This window comes from Struthio camelus, chromosome 1, assembly GCF_040807025.1.
Source record: "Struthio camelus isolate bStrCam1 chromosome 1, bStrCam1.hap1, whole genome shotgun sequence".
Classification (NCBI taxonomy): Eukaryota; Metazoa; Chordata; class Aves; order Struthioniformes; family Struthionidae; genus Struthio; species Struthio camelus.
This window is the reverse complement of record NC_090942.1, coordinates 111067792-111088401: the sequence shown is the minus strand read 5'-3', so window position 1 is coordinate 111088401 and position 20610 is coordinate 111067792. Positions and strand designations below refer to the sequence as shown.

The 20610-nt window shown below is 39.8% G+C and overlaps 1 long non-coding RNA gene across 1 annotated transcript in view; it reads right to left on the bottom strand.

Moving 5' to 3' along the window:
* Positions 1-17705, bottom strand: part of LOC138065797 (uncharacterized) — a 52223-nt gene extending 34518 nt beyond the window's left edge. Inside the window, exons 1-2 of the long non-coding RNA XR_011138866.1 lie at positions 17502-17705; positions 5168-5323 (exon numbers count right to left, since the gene is read on the bottom strand). This is a non-coding gene — a long non-coding RNA (uncharacterized lncRNA). The remainder of the gene's footprint in view (positions 1-5167; positions 5324-17501) is intronic.
* Between the last annotated feature and the right edge of the window lie 2905 nt (positions 17706-20610).

Below are 20610 nucleotides of genomic sequence, written 5' to 3'. Positions count from 1 at the left end.
TCTGACAGTCTGTCCTTAGCTTATTGCTGAGGTAAGAAATAATAGAAGGAGAAGCGTCTGTTGATATGTAAAAATTTTCTTCCTTTGCATGAGAGTTAGGGAACCTAATAGTGTAGGTGAAGCATTAAAAAAAAAAGAAAAAGAAAAAGGAAAACAAAATAAAGTAGCAGCTGGGCAGATAACACAATGCTGGAGCAATGCTGGAGTGGCTGTCAAATTTGCATTATTCCAGGTTTTCACTACCATGCTAAACCAAGCTGCAGCTGACATGATCTAGCGTGAGTGAGGGTCCTGGGGTCTGAACTAAACGACCTCTAGGGGTCCCTTCCCACTGACATTTCCGTGATTTGATGATTCTGAGAAAATAGTTGCAGGATGGTGTCTGGATGGTAGTATGTGCTTGGGCAACTTAGCCCAGACAGGAAAGCAATAGAAGTACTGCCACTGTGCCAGCTTATGTGCAGGCTGAGACTTTTCCTTTCTGCCTCTAGTAGTATAACTCCTACTGAAACAAGCTGACAGACAAAACCTCTCCTAATTAAAATAGTTATACTCTTAAATAAGGATTTAATTACCATGACAGAGATCATTGATTTTCACACACATAAAGAAATTTATTCTGATGCTTTTATTTGCAAGACCTGGACCATAAATAAACATGAAATTCTTAGCTTACTTGTTCTAAGTTCTTGAGCTGGCTTCTTTGATCTGCTTTATTTTTTCTTTATTAAAAATTAATTAAAGAAAGCTATCAAGCTCATCCTTCTGACTGAAGTCAGCTGTCTCTGCTTGGATAAATACAGGTAGTGTTTACAGTTGTCAGCAGAGTAAAGTCTGTTTTTAAAAGGTTTAATATTTAAAAGGGTCACTGCCAAGGTGATTAGCACCAAATCCAAATGAGCTTTTAACCTATCTCCTTCACTCCATTGCTGATCTGGCTGAGACAGTTCTGTGAGCAATGCCAACCTTAGAAAAACACTCCTTGAAGCTGAACCCCAGCAAAAGGCTTCTTGAAGTCCAAGGAGATTATGCCTACTGCCGTACGCCTGTCAGCTGTCATTGTCACTTCCTTGGAGAAGTTAATCAGATTTGTTCGGCTTGACCTCAGCTTTAACTAGCTTTGACCTGTCTAAATCTCTACCTGTTACGTGTTGTCCAGCGCTGTCCCTTGACAGAGATCGTGGAGTCCCATTCAGTGCTGAAATTCGACTGTGGCTCCATCCCAAATGTGGGTGTCAAATTAGCTCCCCTCTCTTTATTAGCCTCTCATCTCCATTCTCTTGCTAGGAAGGATTTTAAGGTCTCTGCCACTTGTCCTTTTTTCTCCTCTTTTAGGGTTAATTTAGGGATAAGGGTATTCTGCTTTTGTGTTTGACATGGGTGTCAGGTATACATTCCCCCCAGATTCAGCTATGTCATCATTAGGCCTCTTTCAGTCTTGTTTTACACCCTTTATCGGTGGAAAAGCACTGCTAAAACAAATTCAATCAATATCTCTTACATATTCTATCAAAAGAGAAACGAGTCACTCAGTATATAAATAGGAAACCCGTAGTTTATAAACCCATAAATCTTGATCATTCTGGGTGAAATTTTGCATGCTTGGTTTCTGCCTCAAAAGGAATTGAATAATGAGCAAAGGCCCCTGCTTCCTGTTTTTCTTCCCCAAAATATTCCCTTGCTTTAATAAAGTACAGTAGGCTGGGAGCCAGGAGACTATAAATTGCGCTTTCATCATTTCTACTGCATTACACTGATAATTCTGTGTAATTCAGTCTGCAATCAAGTAAGGTGTTATGCATCTTTTGCACAAAAAGCAGAAAACTGTCAGTCCATCAGCTTTATCAGTGAAGTAAAGGGGGTTTTCAAAAGTTGTACAAGGGCTCTGATGCAAACTGAGATTAAAACTTTATGGAAGAAACCTGATGTTGTCCATCATACACAAAGCTTCTAGGCTGCTTGCTTTTGCAAAAATATTAAACAGAAGAAGCCAAGAAATGAAAAGAGCTTCTGCAGTCATCAGATTTTACACTCTGATTGTAGAGGATGCCATGCATACCACATTCATACCATATCAGGGACATGGTCACTTGAGCTGAGACTCCTAGGCTTTTCTAGCTCCCTTGGATACATGGCTGAAAGCCTAAAAGTAAATTTTCCAAGTCAGCCTGGGCAGTCTTATACATATAATTCCTAAAGGTTGAAATAAAAAGGTTTTTTTTTTTTTTAAAAAAAAGAGAGTGAGTTTCCATGCCACTGCACACAAGCATTACATGCTAAGGTGGAGTATTGCTTTTTCTTTTCTCTTTTCTTCTCTTCTCATTCTTTCTCTCTCTTTCTCTCTCCCCCCCCCCCCCCTTTCAAAATGTTTCACTTACTATGAAATGGAAATTCAAGATTTCAGAGAAATTTACACACCTTTGTCTTCTGCACTCTTGTGTCCCCTTTGTAAAGAAGACTGTCCCCAAAATGCTCCAAAGCTTTTGGGATTAGCTGCAGCAGTAGAGAATGCGTAACTGCAGAAGGAACAAGGATTTGAAAGGAAGAGGTGAAATCCAAAAGTGCTCATGCTATCAACAGCTGGGCAGATACAGTCACAAGGATGAGGCAGACACAACTGCCAGGGATCCCTAATTCCAGTGTAAGCTCTGATGTTATTGTTCACTTCTCAGAACTCCCAGTGGCAATACAGGCCAGATGGGGACATACTACAGTGAATCTTGTGAATGGCCACAAAGGTGATTAAGGGACTGGAGTATCTCTCATATGAGAAGAGGCTGAGGCAACTGGGACTGTTCAGCCTGGAGAAGAAGAGGCTCAGAAGGATCTTAACAATGTTGATAAATAGCTGATGGGAGGGGTTAAGAAGATGGATCCAGACTCTTCTCAGTGGTGCCCAGTGATAGGACAAGAGACAACGCGCACAAACTGAGACACAGGAAACTCCATCTGAATATAAGGAAGCACTTTTTCACTGTGAGTGTAGCTGAACACTGAAACAGGTTGGCCAGAGAGATTATGAAGTCTCCATCGCTGGAGATATTCAGAATTTGACTGGGCAGGGTCCTGGGCAACCTGCTGTAGGTGACCCTGCTCTGAGCAGGAGGTTGGACCAGATGATCTCCAGAGGCGCCTGCCAATTTCAACTACTCTGTTATTCTGTAATAGCAGGGCAGCCTTTCTTGCTTCTATTTACTGCTACTACCTTAATAAAATTGGCAGAAAAGCTTTCCAGCCTATATTCTTCCAACATCCACCACTTCAAAACAGGTACCTTTCACCTTTTCTCCTTCACTGTTAGGCTGCTCAGAAGCCTAATGGGGCACAAAGTGCGCAACCAAAGTAGATTTTTGTACTCCTTGGCAATGCAGAAAAGTATGCATCTGTGGTCCAATCCTGATTGCCTCAGCCATGAGAGTAGTTTCATTGAAGTTACTCTTAAAATATGCAGGTTTTACCCCTTGAGAAGAAAGCTGCCTTCACCTTTGGCACTGAATGCAAGAACACTCACTGTTCTGCTTCTGCTGCGATACTTAGGTCCAAGGGATAAGGAAGACAACCTGACTCTAACGTTCTCTAGTTCTGTGAGGTTAACCTTCACTTTAATCTTTCTACTTTTCATTTATTTTTGTGAGCTAGCTTTCTTGAATATATTGGGTCACAAGCTTCAGCAGCAGAAAGAGAAGGGGCAAAAACCATTGTTAGACAAGAATGCTAATTCTGAGAACAAGCATCGAAAGGTTGAGCTAGCCTGTGCCGCATTGTGAGAGTTCAGCAATGCTCCATTCATTTGTGTGACAAGCCTCTTTATGAGGAAGCTTTGTAAAAGCAATTCATTCTAAGGAAGCTTTGGATACAGTTCCATTAGAAGCAGAAAATAAAACCTGGGAGAACTGGGGAAAGCAAAAAGAGCAGGCAGCAGAATCAAGCACAAAAGCATATAAAAATCAGCTCTTTTGCAAGTTCATCTTTTCATTATGTTTGACATTCTTTGGGAGACAGAACTGCACTACGCGCTTGTGGCCTCAGGCATTAAATCTGGGAGAAGATATTTCAAGAACTGCAGAACACACACACAGCTGCATAACACACAAAAGATATAAAAAAAAAACGAACTGACAAGATTGTGATGCTAACTTGCACGAGAATTGCAGCAGCCAAGGTAGTCTATTTTGAAGTAGAAAATTCTACATAATCCTAATTATTGTACTACTCTTAGATGGTGATATGGGAGCTAATGTTCAGCTGAAAAATTAAAGTCAAATCTGTAACAAACAGGTTAGATAGATTTTCTAAAGAACGCAAGCAATACCTGAATTTTGCAAGTGGCTTTTTGAGCATCAGTAATAGTTCTAAGCAAACAGCTAAAAAAAAAAAAGAAACTTGATAAACTTGATAATTACCCTATGGGTTCTAATAACCTCTGGGGTTGTATTTGTCATTTTTAAGTCAACCACATCATCACTGAGAAATTAAAAGAAAACAAACAAACAATGTTTTGTGCTCCCTCTGCTGGTTCTGGAGCAGCAGGTAGCTGAAAAATATTAGACCCAGAGCACTGCTATTTGACAGAATTCAGTGATGCTGAAGTAGAAACAAAAAGCTTTAGCTTTAAATGCGTTTTTGGATGAAGCTGGCGCTGTTATTAAACAATCAAGCAAAAAATAGAAAAGCTCATTTTATCTCCCTTTTAAAGGAAAAATATATTTCACTATTTGAGAGTGATAGAAAAATCATTTATAGTGTTTACTGAATTTCAAGGCACCTTGTAACAATTACAAGCTGATGCTTGAGACAAAGCTCTGAGACTGAATGACTTAGAACAATATAGATATTGGCATACTTGGTCCAAGACCAAGTGAATTTCCGTTTATAAGTTTAGGCCTGAACTTGGTGCTATTAGGATTTTCAACTTCAGCCTAAGCTAATAGTTGATCAAACCCCAGCTATGCTTATTAGTTCAGCTGAGCTGAGGATTTAACTCACTACAGAGATGCCTAGAGAATGTAAATATGGAGGACTTTCTATTAAATGAGGTTAAAGACGTGAGATTAAACATAAATGAACAAACTAGAGTAGATACATATTAGACTCCAAATAGCTCCTTCAGATATATGTAGCTTCAGCATAACTTGTGATTTATTCATGAAAGGAAACTTGTACTCACTGGGTTTACAGGAAAATGTAAATGAGTTTGAGACGTGTTCATATTCCAGTGGTGCAAACAAGGTAGTGTGTTTCCTACCCTGCATCCACAGCTGCTGCATGGAGGATGGTTCCTTTCAGGTAACAACCCCTGCAATGGTACTTCAGCTGACAGTTCCTGAGAGAAGAGGAAGGCGAGAAGAGTGAGGATAGAGTCACCTTATGGTGATCTCATTACTTCTGAAAATGTGTCACCCTTATCTTCTAGTAAAACATGGTGGGAGAGCAGAAGTCCTATGTGACTTCTGGGATGGGGCAGATTTGATTTGTGCTGAGCAAATAACTGCTAAATCCTCAAAGGAACAGAAGCTGATATGCTGCACATAAAAATATACTTGTTGATATTTTAGGTCAGATTTAAGTTATTTTTTTGGTTACAGCGTTAACTCAGCAAAAAATATGCTTTATAAATGCAGATTGGAATGGGGAAAGTACACACACAAACATCACAGACACATATAAACCCAGCTTTCTGACTGGGAACTTGTGGTGCTCTAAAGCACCAAAATAACGGGCATGTTAGTGCTAGAATACATTGCTACAGTTCTAAAGAAGCTATAACACATTACTCCCTTCCCAGCACATGCATGTTTGGAAGCCCTAATTCTGCTAATCCTCAGTCTTCTATCTGCTGTGTTACTACTTCTGGTCTGGAATTGCATTGGTGTCATTCCTCCTATGTGGGCCACAGTTGCAGAGAGAAGGGCAGTTCTCATTTGGTGGTATAACTGTGAAAACAAGTCTGTCACAGAATCACAGAACGATTGAGGTTGGAAGGGACCTCTAATCCAACCACCCTGCTCTAGCAGGGTCACCTAGAGCGTGTTGCCCAGGATTGCATCCAGATGGCTTTTGAGTATCTCCAAGGACAGAGGCTCCGCAATCTCTTTGGGCAACCTGTTCCAGCGCTCTGTTACCCTCACAGCAAAGAAGTGTTTCCTTAGGTTCCTTACGTTTCCTTATGTTCCCTTATGTCTAGTTCCAAAGCAGATACAAGTTCCCTGAAGACTAGGGGACTGCACTAGCAGAGCACCTGTGTAAACAATTGGATGATTAGGCCACTATTTTGCACACCCCACACCTTCGACCTTGGAGAGCTCTTAATCTTTTACGGAACTGCTCTTAAAAGCAATTTTAGAGGGATATAAAATATCTTCCTTCAGCAAAGAACCTTACATAAGGCATAAGCGAAAAAGATGTGAGAAAATTCCACTAGCCCTTTGATTAACTCTAAGGAACAGAACTTGCTAACATAATGAAGCATGACACATCATCAGGAGACTGTGTCTATCTGGAGAAGTGTCAAATAGCACAGTTTTATGAAGCATGAATAGTTTGCATTATGGAAAGAGAAAAAAAAATTAATTTTATTTCAACCTCAGCTATCAGCTCACCACCGGCTCACCATCCCTAGGACGGAGATGTTTCCATATTCAGGATTGTATAGCTTAGAAAGTCATGTGAGTTATTATGGCATGAATAATAGCAAAAGCACCCAAATCAGTCTTTTTTCTGTGTCATAAATGGTAAATAAGTTTTATATTTAACTATATGACATTCTTCTTTTTTTTCTTAAAGAAATCCTAAGAAAAATAATTCTTCCTTTAAAATAAAAAAGAAAAAGAATAATATAAAAATTGAGCTATATGAATTATTTACTTGGTTCAATTTTTTTCTACAGAAAGATAGATTCAGGAAACATTTTCCTTGTGATTCTCTGCAAGCTGTATCCTTAACAGAATCTATGTGCTTAATTTTTTCTGAATAGGTTACACTGATAACACAGATTTGTGTACTATTTCCCTCTGTGACAATTAAAAGAATATCTATGAATCAGGTTTATAACATCCCCAAACTGGAGAGAGTGAGCAGATCTCGCAGGGTTAGGGTCTAATTTTAGAATGCACCCATTAGCCCGATAATCATTTACAGCAGCGACATTACTATGCTTTCTTATGAACTGCAGCTATGTTGCTAATATATTCTAGAATAAAAAAACTCCCTTTGTTCTGCAACTATTTTTGTAGGATTAAACCAGGAGAAAGAAGTCTCAGCTTCTGGAGGAAAAGTACTAACTCATACACAAATAAACTAAGATTCAGCTGTTTCTACCCTGCATGATGAGCAGTTTTCCCAGGGTCTGTAACTGCTGTGGACCGACTCTGCCCAAGTGACTGTGTAGGACAGTAGCAGTAATCTTCGCGACCATTTTTGGGCTATCCTTCCTTTTCTATAGCTGGCACTTTCAGTCTGCTCTGAAACCCTGCTCCGAACTTTCACTTCCTTCTACACAACATCATATATAAAGGATATGGTTCCATACTTCGTTCTCTTTCTCTGTCCCTTCTAGCTTTATCAAACATTATTATTTTTGCTAAGAAGGTTCTTTGGTGTCTTAAAGGCTCTATATTTGATCTTAAGACCATTGTTAAAAGATTTAATGAAATATTTTATTGAGAAAAACCTCTACAAAGAGGGTAACTGAGCTGCTAATATATCATTGTAAGCACAGTTGCAGTATTCATCAGGTCTAGGTAAAGATCAGGAATGATTATTTCAGAGAGGCATCTTTTCCGAAATTTTCAAGTGTCCTTGTTAAGCTTTGAATGAAATACTCTAGCTGCCAACATTTTATCACCTTAGAAACAGAAATTACACAATCAGAATAATAAACAAAGTTAAAAGGAAAAATATATTCATATGTAGAGCAGGCATCAAAACTCATTTCCAACAGGAATATCAGACTGATCTCCTTCCTTTCGTATCTAATTTACAATAACTGGAAAGAGAATGTAAAGTAAGCACCCTCCTGAAACACTGCACAAAAATTATGAGGTTGGTGATACCCGATCATTGTGCTCAGTAATTGTCTACATACTAATTCCTGCACAGCATAGTCTGCTTGAGAGGTGCTAAAGATCAACAGCTGTAAAAACAGACCCATAGCTACACTGAAGCTTCACACCTGCATGCAGAGTCCTTCACCAACTCAGTGAACTTTATCCTTTAATAATAATGCAAAGCAGCTTTTTAAGTGTCATGCTACTGTTTCCTTAGCAAACAATGAGAGTAATTGAAGCTATTATGTCTCCACCAAGCAAAGGGACACCAGTAATTAAGTAGGAAAAAATATGGCTTGGAATTTAATTGGCTGGATTTGTAATTCTTCTACTGTAGAAAATAAAATGTTACCAAATGAAAAAAAAGAGATAGTACATTTTTGTTATTGCACAGGAAATGGCTGCTCTAAACACAATTCAAAGTGAACTGTTATTAATAAATAGGTTTCTGATAAGAAAAGTTGATTTTAGCACAGCATAAAGTAAGTTGCATTGCATTTAGTAAGCATAGCTACCTACGGATCTGGAAATAACTATAGTTGGAGAAAATATGTTAATAAGTAGAATCAGAAGTCTCTAATATAAAAATGAACTGTTGTTCTCAAAGGAAACCTGAGAAATTAGCAGAGAGGTAGGGTAGAAAAAAAAGAAAAGAATTATAATTTGTCATCCTGTGATCATTTTACAGTAGAAAAATAGGTGGTACGATGACTGGAAGAGTTTTATTTGGTTTCTCCAAATCCATCAACTATTTAAATGATGCAGATAGCTTTGATAAATGATTAAAATGGAATGGAACAAACAACAATAGGAATGCATGCCAACAGTTGTCCAAAATGGAACATCTTAGCCTTTCATTTAGAAATATCCAGCAGGTTGACTGAGTAATTCCATGCTGCAGAATTGTGCCCTTGGGATGCACTCCTCCTGGCATTCTTGGATCACCTGCATTGGAAGTACTGTACCATGGGGTCTTAGCATTTGCACAGACTTCTGTAAAAAGAAAATGTCATCTTCCATCTAAAGTCTCCGTTCTGTTGTTACAAAAGATGAACTTGCATAAGCAGTGGCTGGGCTTGTGGATGCAAGATGCACACAGACTCTACATATTTCAGTGACACTGGAATCTACCTCTGGATTTTTCCATCCAAGCAAAGTGATTGTATGGTGAAGATTCAGTAGACTTCAAGCATGTGAAATATGACCTATTCTATACTAGCTGGTAAATGGGGAGCCCAGGAACAATGCTCCATGGACTTTAACCTTATATCGTTATGCACTTCTTATAAGAAATTTTTTTCGAGATACATTTGGTTGTTAATGTGTCTTCCTTTTTAAAATATTTCCCATGTCAGGATGGAAAAGATTTATACAATGATAGACCTTATGTTCTCCCTTATTGTTATTATAAGCCAGATTTTTACATCTCAGAGGAAGCGGTCTGCAAAAAGGTTTATTAGATTGGGGAATGACTAGAGATAAACTACCAGGAGAATAAATCTAACTGCACCCTACAGGATATAGAATAACAATAATACCAAAAATAAGTGTTAAAAATTGAACAGGCCAGCATAAGTTGCTGGTGGAACTTAACACTGTAGTTAGAAACACATGCAGAATGCTTTTGTTTTGTTTTCTATTGTTGTTCAGATTTCTTCTAAACAGGGGACTGGTGAAGTAAACAGCTTTCCATTTTATTTTGTAGATCATCTTGGATCATGCTTGATGGGAAACCAGTCTTATTTACCACAGAATCTGTTGTGATGAAGGCCATCAAAGCTGACATATATCATTGGAATAAATTCTTCTCTTAATGACACTGAACTAATTTTTCCACCACAGGACATATTTTACCTATTTAAGAGCAAACTCTGGTCTGCATACTCTTCAGTACATCTACATCACAACTTATTCAGGCTATGGTTACAAGTGTCTACCCTGTGCTACTTAGCACTGGAGCCAATTAGATTTCTATTAACAAAGAAAAGCAGCTTCTTTATCCAGTCAGTAGATGGTAACAACTGACAGTTTAAGAATCAGTATTTTAAGTCTGGAAATTTTAAAGATACCCTTTGTAACATTTCACTTTTCCAATTAATCCCAGCAGGAGCTGTACTCTTGCTGGGATATAAAGTTCCACATTCAAGGACACGAGCAGGCAATCCCACGAAAGAAATGAATGTTTGTTAAGTATGAGTAAATAAATAAATGAGCCAATAATAAAAAGGCAGGCCTGGGAGTTTCTCTAACTCCTTCAAAAAGCACGTAAATTCTTCCTAGGGAGAGATAAGCTGCCACACTAAAAGATGGCTTCCAAACCTGATACTTTATTGCAGAGAGAGCATGGGAACAGATCCATCTTGGTAACTAGTTACTTAATTTTTATGTTTCTTGCTGTTCATTGCAATGCAGTTACAGCATGTCATTTAAGCTACATACGCTTTGAAAAATTAAGCCTTGATACTGCATTTCAATCTTAAGAATTTATTTCTTTGCCAGATGTTAAAAGGATACAGGAAATAAACACTTGAAGGAAGCCAGAAGCTATGCGTGTCTGGTTACTTCACAGCTCTAAGATCTTCTTTATTCACATACCATAAACCTGTAAATTTCATGTTCCAAAGGTCTCAGAAATAATATCCAATGCACCTGAGTATTTTTTTTTTTAAGATTCCAGTTACTTCTGTGCAGCTGGCAGCTCTGGTTTGTTGCATTTAAGGAACAAACAAAGCAGTTTTAAATAACATAACTTTTAAGACAAATTACCCTTCTGAAACTCCAAAGAAGTAATCTCACTCAGACATGGGAAGATCTATTGTCCTCTCATCCCCAGGCACAACTTCCATTAAAGCAGATCAAGGATAGAATACACTTCCTACTATTTAGATTTTGAAAACTCTCTCAAATCAGACCTGTAAAGAATAATAAGGCCATCGTAGCGGACAAATCATTAAAAGAGGGGGCAAAACACATACATTTGACCGAGCAGGAGTAGCCATGTATTCTCTGCAGGTTGCTACACTAGCACAACTCTGTTTTACTAAATGCAGTATGTTACCCACCTTGACAACACCAAGGTAAATGATAAAACAAAAATCAGGATGTAGGGCTACAGTCTGCTTCAGAAGAACAGCAGTAGATCTCATTGTGGGATGTCAGTGGTTAACTAGAAAAGCTGTAGAAAGCCGTAAGAGACATAAAGAGCTCACGATTAACCTCCCATTCTCCTTGTAGATAACCCTGATTTAAGCCCACTAACCTGTTCATACCTGAAAATCTTTAACTGCACTAGCATAGAAATTTAGTTCAGTGATAGACTAAGCAAGAGTACTGCGCTAATGCTCTGCACATAAATTCTACTTCTTCCATTACAGAAGTCAGAAATGCTACTTTAAGTTTGTGTATACAGCAGCTTCAGAGTCCATGCCACACAGAAATGACTGCGCAGGTGGGGACCTCAACAACATATGACCCAACATTTACCTTGAGAAAACATTCAGTGGAAAGAAAGATACTGTTACTTTTCCTGCATTTCTATCTTTTTTATGTCCTCCTAAAACAGCTGGTAAAAAACAAAACAAAAATCTTTGTTTCTTTTAAGAGGTGAACAAAAGACCATTCAGTACTCTTAGCCTGTCAGATATTCTCAGCACCCTCGAGTAACTGCCCTCTCTGCACTCAGTTTATTTTGGTGCAGAGCCAGATAAAACACTTAAACTTTAAGTTCTTTTTTTTTTTCCAAATACTTTAGTATTCTTTTCCAGTTTCATATGGGAAAACACATTGGGCAGTGTTCTAGTAATACTATAGGTTCATTGTTCACAGAGGTATTGGAAAGCGTCTGTGAATAAATCAAAATAGAGATGTTTTACCAAGTCACTTAAACCTAAACACTTTTTATTACAACTTTACACTTGACATATGGAGCATTTATTTTATGTAATATCCCCTTATGTAATAGCCCTTTTATCCCTTTGTTTTGTTATAATGTTTGAGAAGATTGAGAAGACACCAATCCTTTTACAATGCCTTTTACATTTCAGTCGGCTTCTTCTCTGTTTATAGCATTTTGTGCTATATCTATCGAGTTTGATTATTATAGCCAGAAGAAAAATGATGGCCCATCCTATTAATACATCTGTCCTTTGGCTCAAGCAATTGCAATATAGACTTGCTATACCTTAACTGTTGCCAAGACTTATCTATAATAACAGCTGGTTATTTCTCAGGTGCAGCCTCTTTTATTCTTTTTTTAAAAGAAAAATGCACATAAAGTGTTATTTCTCTCTAAACAGTAAGAAAGAGGGAAAACACAGTTTCTTTCCTCACCTAGCCTGTTTCTGTAACAGCTGCTGTGTTTTAAAAGAGAATATTCTTTTCTCCATCCCAGGAACAGGACAGATTTCTCTTCCTGCTTTCTGACCCTCTACTTGTAAAACACATAATTGGGACTGTTATTCATTGCCCATCTCCTCTCTTTGCAGTCAGCATAGGGCAAATTGGCCTAAATGGCTTAAAGCACATTTACATGCCTTTTCCCCAAAAAACCTATACAATTCAAGACTTAGCTACCCTTGTTTGTTATTGCCCTCCCTGCCCCAAAAAACCTGAAGTGGGATAGAAAAAAGGGTACTATTATTGCCAAACAAAACTGGACATTTTATCCTACCAAGGACACGGACATTCAGCTGCTTACTTTTATGCCCTGGTGCATTTGGGAGCGCTCACAAGTCATGGCTGACCTGCTTAGAGCAGTAACCTCCAGCAAAAGAGCTGTACAGTCTTCCACCGCTCACATCAGACCTGAAATAGGTGGTCTACCATACCTCAAGCTTTGGTCCCAGCCTTTTATTGTGATCCAAGTTCTTGGACAGAGGCTTTTACGGTAGCAGCTACCAATACATAGGAATAATTGCAGCTATGCCAACAATCAAGGACAATCGTATCCTCATTTAGACACGATAAAGGATGCTTGCTTTGGTTTTCTTTGAGTTTGTCACAATGAAGGCTATAACGAGGACATAATATTTGTGTGAAATACATAACATACATGGTAAAAAATTACTTGTGTTGATCAAATTAAGCCTCGTTTTACTGAAAGACCTCCTATCTTTCTCCCAGATCAGCATAACAGCAGGGTCAGTATTTATCCAGTGAACTACTTACACATGAATAGCTAGGAGTGTGCCATAACTGCTCTATAGCAAGTGGACCTAATGGACTTAAAAGAGAGAGCGAGAGAGTGAGAGAGCGAGACAGCGAGATTTCCAGTTTGTAATGCCAATAGTGATTCCTTTTGTCCAGTCCCTCTCCCATTCAGCTGTTTGTGGGGGGGGGGGTAGGAGGGGGAGGCGTTATGCGTACAATTACTAGTATATTCTATAGTGAAAAGGATGTGTTATATCTTATCTGTACAGCACCAAATCATCTTCTCCATTGAATTAATTTAATCTTGCAGTAGTATGGTGCACAATAAAGTTATTTTGGTGAAACTCTCCACCCAGGATATTAAAACATGAACAATCATGCAGTTCGATAGAATTCCTTGGATAAATCACTCCTATTGCTATATCATAAAATATTCCCCTACTTTAATCAAGTGCCATTACTTCTACATTATTGATAAGTGGGCCCCTTTTACTTATTTTCTGCATTTTACTGGTCAATAAAAGAGTATCTAGATATGAAGTGTGAAATTAGAGTTGAGCTTTGTGTAAGGTTTCTATATTGCACCTTCTGTTTTGTTTATGCTTTCCTTTCCTTTATTCTCCTAATATATGCAGCAGTAACAGAAGATATAAGCAAGACATTGAAATGGAGAATGGATTGCAGAAAGTAAACTATTCTTTTCACATGTAATGAGGATTATTGGCTTTTCTTCAGTGCTGATACCTTTCCAGATAACAGTAGCAGAGTTTTTAATACCAAGCCTTATAGCTAGAAAGATACCATTTACTAATACGACTAAACTCCTTTGACTGTGAAAACTAGACTTGGGCCTCCTAAATGCTTTAAGGATTTTGAAAATCTATCTCAAATGATGTTGTGCAAAAGGAGAAAAGCTGATCAGTTGAAGTCTCCTTGCTTGAAGTTTAGTCTACTTTAGATATAATTTGCAGTTATAGGTATACTATCAAAATTTTGTATTGCAGTCACAGCTCCTTCTGACAACAATGAACTTGTATTAATACTACTTAGAGAAGTTTCTCAGAGTATGTCGCAGAACCTTCAAGAGGAAAGCTTTCACTGGTAGATACGTGTTGTAAAGAATCACACCTATAACCAGTCATACAACTAACAAAGATTTCTACCGTAGTTGAGATCTACAAGAAATCATTTTAGCCATCCTATGTAATATAGGCAATGATGTGGCAAGAATATAAAAATGCTGGTGATACCACAGTTGATGTCATTGCTTATTACCTTTGAAACAGGGGTTCTTTTGTTAATACGTCAAGATTTTGACATTCCTTTTTGTTATGGCAGTTGCCTAAACAACAGAACTGTCTACACAACTGTCTACAAAGCAAAATCATAGGATAAAGAACTGGCCTTGTGCCCCTTGTGATGCTCATGGGCCCAAGGTGGGAAACGTCTCACAGCCTCAGTAGTGGCCCCATTGCCAAGACGGGGAAGGCAACGCCTTTCACTGACCTTCATTGGCAGAAAGAAATTCTGCACAGTCTTCCCCAATACGTCTAATATCTCTGCTGCAAGGAGGATACCTAACATAAGTATCTAGAGGTTCAAAATTAATCATTTTAAATTTTCTAAGTACTGTATATATTTTCCTGTGCTTTATATAATACTGTGGAATAATGTTCAATTCAGCATACTGTGTCATTTCCTCTTACAGTTTATAGGCCCATTTTCTGACTAGAGTTCTCTGTCAGTTTTTTTTCTTTGTAGTAATATGGTCCTTCCTGATAAAGAGGGTTTTAGCCTTTTCTAAGGAGAGTGAAATGCTAGCTGCTTTCATAAATAGAAATACTTTGCTTGTTCTTTGATAGTTTTGCATTACTGTAACATTCTGGACCTTCTTTTACCACACTGTCTCCATATGAAAATATATTGTTTGACAAGCTTGATGCAGACTTTTCTTTTGCATTTGTAGAATGTGTAACTACTTTGCTAATGTATTTTAACCCGCACTCAACATTCTTTGCCATCATCCTTTGGTTTGCAAGCTTAAAAAAAAAAATCTCTTCAGATCTATCTCCCTGCTGTCGTATTTTCCTTTAGATATATTCTGAAGAAAGCTTCTCCCTCTGAACTGAAAAATGTCATAGTATGCTTTGTAGTGTCTAATTTTTCATCTTATTAATACCAATAATATATTTGAACACTGCTGTATTTTCATAAGATTCATTGGGGGGTCTATCCTTCTCCAGCACTACTCTAATGTTCAGATAATGAAGCGTGGGGGCTGAAATAGATAGCCTGCTGACCACCTGAACCCAGAAAGATTAAAATGTATGATTCAAAACTGTTCAGCAGATATGCTTCCTGCAAGAAAGATTCCTGTAGTGCTCTATCATTAACATCTAGACACTTCATACTGAAAAAGTCTAAGGAAAGTAGAAACTCTGTTGCTCCATATAGCCAAAAATACATGTTTAGACAAAATGCTAGGCAAAAGAAGAAGGGCCATTGAGTTGCATTTATATGATCAATTAGGCTATTTTAAAAAATGTCCTTTTCCTAGGACTCACTTCTGGGTGAGGAAAAAAATGAACAAATAACTGAAGCAGAACTACTCAGAATCTCCTTTATTTCTACCAAAGGAGGCAGAAAATGGCACTAATAAATATCAAACAAAGAGAACAAAAGCAACATGCTTGCATGATAATAAAGTTTTCTATGACATTTTAGCCTCCAGAAACAAGCTGTCAAGGAAAGCATATCACTAGTGAACTAGAATGCATGCAGTAGTAAGAATATCTGTAAAGAATATAAGCTATTATTAGAAATTATTTTTTAAACATACCAGTAATAGACAAGGGACTGAAGGTGATTTTCAAATATTTTTAATGATCTTTCAAATTTTCAAAACTCATTTTTATAAGAGCTATTAAGTAGCTAAAAAGCATGAAATATTCAGTAACATTCATTTTCATCCAAATTTTCTTTGATAATGAATGCCATCAAAACCTTAAATGCATAAAATTTTGTGGACTTCTGATTAAACTGAAATAACTGTAGTCAAGTAATAGAGAAGTAATACCTTGCCTTTGACATATTCTAGAGTTCTATGAGTTAAAGATTGCGTCTTAAATCATAGCTTAGGCACTTTCTACAGATGGTCGAAAGCAATCCCAGTCTGATTTGATGAAATCTTGGCTTAGTCAAGTGGCTCATTGACTTCACTGAGATCGGGGCTTCACTGACTTCTCTAAATAAAATTTACAGAAGGCTCAAAAACAGCTACAACTGTATTGCTTTAGAGGATATATTTAATTATCAAAACTCAATAACATCATAAATGTTATTGTATTTCAAACGTAGCTGTTCTTTGTTCAATTAAGTATGTTTTGTAGCTCCCTGCCTTCCCCAAATAAAGCACACACTGTGACTGCTCTTTTTCTGGCTTACTTCTTTAATGTTATGTCCAGATGTACTGCATAAACTCTCTGCTAAGGATCATTTGTTGTACCTGGAAGCCCTGAGACTTTGCTTCTGTATGGAGTACTGCTGCCAAATTAGAGTGGTCTGCACTTCAGAGGAATATAAAGAGGTAAAATTCATATTTAGTTCGACACCTTGATTGTGCCTTAAGGCTACAAATCTGAAGGTTTTTGATTAGTGAAAAGCATTGTGGTTGTGAGAATAGGTGGAATATGGTAATTCAAGATGTTCCTGAAGTGTAGTAAGGGATAAGTAGACTTCAATGACTTTGACAGGTGCTTCTAGAAGATAGCTATAACTGCTTCACTCTCAAAGGGTTTTTTGGCCATGAATGAGACTTTTGGTAATCCGTAGGCGTTGTGACAAATTGTCAGCTCTTCTGCATTACTTTTAGAGATCCCAAAGTTCAAGAACAACCCACCCTCTTCACTCCCCAGGCTATTGGGAGACTTCGTTGGCAGCTGCAAAGTTTGATGGATTGCTATTTATCTTGCTGTGAAGTGCAGTTTTCTCACATAGCAAATTGTCTTACAGGGTGTTAACATTTCCCGTTCCCACTCATCAAAACACTTACCACAAAACAGATGCACCAAAGATGAATCAAGTTGGGACTTGATAATGGAGCCTACTGTCTAAAGTACAAGAGATCCATATAGGTAATTCAAATAACATGACAGGTCAAGGGGCAGGTTTCAGCAAGCTGCTCTGAGGAGCTCAGGAGAAATAATCTGTTTACTCCCCTCAGTACTGAAGTTATACAGTATTTGAGCCCTGACCAATCAAAAGGAGAGGCTATGTCAGGAGTTATGAGTTAAGAGTAATTTTTATTACCTGCTCATGGCTCCAGGAGTTATTCCATCATATGACACCACTGCAGAATTGAAGCGCCCTAGCTGTAGGGTAGTTTTCTCTACTTCTGTGTCCTACCTCAGGACAGGAACTCTCCAGTATACACGGATCCTCTGAAGGAAGATCGTGCGAAAAGATAGTCTTGGAGGCAAGGTAGTAAGGAGATGGAATGGAAACAGCACAGAAGCTGAAACTCTGATCGCTCAGGAGCTTTAGGTTTCCAAGGCAAAAAATAAGCTTGTGAGTAGAAACAAACTCAAAAGCAGCATCCAGGTTTAGTACTATATTTAGCAATATTCTCCTCCTACCTGTAATGGTTCATCTTAGAAGAGGCAAAAGAGTTTGACTTGCCATAACAGTGTTTGCATTCTTTGAAGAATTTACCCTGCTAATCCTCATCACAGTCCAGACTGATCACTTATTGCCAGGTACAGCAATATTCTTACTGGTAGTAGAATCCTTTCAACTCTGAGTTCTCCAGGAATTTTAGAAAAAAAAGTTTTGCGTAGAAAAAAAATCATAAGTTAAAGCACTTGCTTTTCACTAATAAATTTGCTCGAACGCCTTAATTCATAGCACAATGAGCAGTCATGAGCTTTTATCATTATGACAGTAAAGAGAACTAATCTGACAGTTTTGCCATCAGTCTCCTTTGCACTTATATTATATCATAATAACTCCACTGACTTCCTGCTTTGTCCTGCTTCGTACCAGGTTTTGAACACAATCAGGTCCAAATTCTCTTATTTCAGCAATGTCCTCATTTTTCACAGAATCACAGAATGGTTGAGGTTGGAAGGGACCTCTGGAGATCATCTACTCCAACCTCCCTGCTCAAGCAGGGTCCTCTAGAGCACGTTGTCCAGGGTCACATCCAGACGGGTTTTGAATATCTCCAGCGAAGGAGACTCCACCACCTCTCTGGGCCACCTGTTCCAGTGCTCTGTCACCCTCACAGTCAAGAAGTTTTTCCTCCTGTTCAGATGGAACTGCCTGTGGTTCAGTTCGTGCCTGTTGCCTCTTGTCCTGTCACTGGGCACCACGGAGAAGAGTCTGGCCTCATCCTCTTGACACCCCCCCCTTCAGATACTTGTAGACACTGATGAGATCGCCTCTCAGTCTTCTCTTCTCCAGACTGAACAGGCCCAACTCTCGCAGCCTTTCTTCAGAGGGGAGATGCTCCAGTGCCCTCATGTTCTTGGTAGCCCTCCGCTGGACTCTCTCCAGTAGGGCCATGCCTCTCTTGTAGTGGGGAGCCCAGAACTGGACACAGTACTCCAGGTGAGGCCTCCCCAGGGCTGAGGAGAGGGGCAGGATCACCTCCCTCCACCTCCTGGCAACACGCTGCCTAATGCACCCCAGGATACCATTGGCCTTCTTGGCTACAAAGGGCACATTACTGGCTCATGCTCAACTTGTTGCCCCCCAGCACTCCCAGGGCCTTCTCTGCAGAGCTGCTTTCCAGCAGGTCAACCCCCAGCCTGTCCTGGTGCATGGGGTTCTTCCTCCCCAGGTGCAGGACCCTGCCCTTGCCTTTGTTGAATTTCAGGAGGTTCCTCTCCGCCCACCTCTCCAGGTCCCTCTGAATGGCAGCACAGCCTTCTGGTGTGTCAGCCTCTCCCCCCACTTTAGTATCATCAGCAAACTTGCTGAGGGTCCACTCTGTCCCTTCCTCCAGGTCACTGATGAATACGTTGAACAAGACTGGACCCAGGACTGACCCCTGGGGGACACCACTAGCTGCAGGCCTCCAACTTGACTCTGCGCCATTCACCACAACCCTCTGAGCTCGGCCATCCAGCCAGTTCTCAAGCCACCTCACTGTCCACTCATCTAGCCCACACTTCCTGAGCTTACCTAGGAGGATGTGATGGGAGACAGTGTCCAAAGCCTTGATGAAGTCCAGGTAGACAATGTCCACTGCTCTCCCTGCCTCTACCCAGCCAGTCATCCCATCAGAGAAGGCTCTCAGATTGGTCAAGCACGACTTCCCTTTGATGAATCCTCGCTGACTACTCCCAACCACCTTCTTGTCCTCCAGATGCTTAGTGAGGACCTCCAGGAGGAGCTGTTCCATCACCTTTCCAGGGATGGAGGGGAGGCTGACAGGCCTGGAGTTCCCTGGCTCCTCTTTCTTGCCCTTTGTGAAGACTGGGGTGACACTGGCTTTCTTCCAGTCCTCAGGCACCTCTCCTGATCTCCAGCACCTTTCAAAGAGGATGGAGAGTGGCCTAGCGATAACATCTGCCAGCTCCCTCAGCACTCGTGGGTGCATCCCATCGGGGCCCATGGATTTGTGGATGTCAAGTTTGGAGAAATGATCTCTTACCTGATCCTCCTCAACCAAGGGAGACTCTTCCTTTCTCCAGACTTCCTCTCTTGTCCCCAGGGTCTGGAAGTCCTGAGGACTGGCCTGAGCAGTGAAGACGGAGGCAAAGGCAGCATTCAGTAACCCCATCTCCTCTGTATCCTTTGTCACCAGGGCACCCGCCCCATTCAGCAGCGGGCCCACATTTTCCCTAATCTTCCTTTTGCTATTGAAGTATTTGAAGAAGCCCTTCTTGTTGTCCTTGACATCTCTTGCCAGATTTAATTCCAAATGGGCCTTAGCCTTCCTTGTCGCATCCCTGCACACTCTGACAACGTCCCTGTATTCCTCCCCAGGGGCCTGTCCCCTTTTCCACATTCTGTACACTTCCTTCTTCTGCTGGAGCTTTGCCAGGAGTTCCTTGCTCATCAGGCAGGTCTGGATGCCCACTTTGCTTGACTTCTTACTCAGAGGGATGCACCGATCTTGAGCCTGGAGGAAGTGATGCTTGAATATTAACCAGCTCTCTTGGACCCCTCTTCCTTCTAGGGCCCTACCCCATGAGATTCCCTTAAGTAGCTCCCTGAAGAGGCCAAAGTTAGCTCTCCTGAAGTCCAGCGTTGCAATCCTACTTATTGCCCTGCTTCCTCCTCGTAGGATCCTGAACTCCACCATCTCATGGTCACTGCAGCCAAGGCTGCCCCCAGCCTTCACATCTCCCACCAGACCTTCTTTGTTTGTTAGTACAAAGTCTAGCAGCACATCTCTCCTTGTTGGCATCTC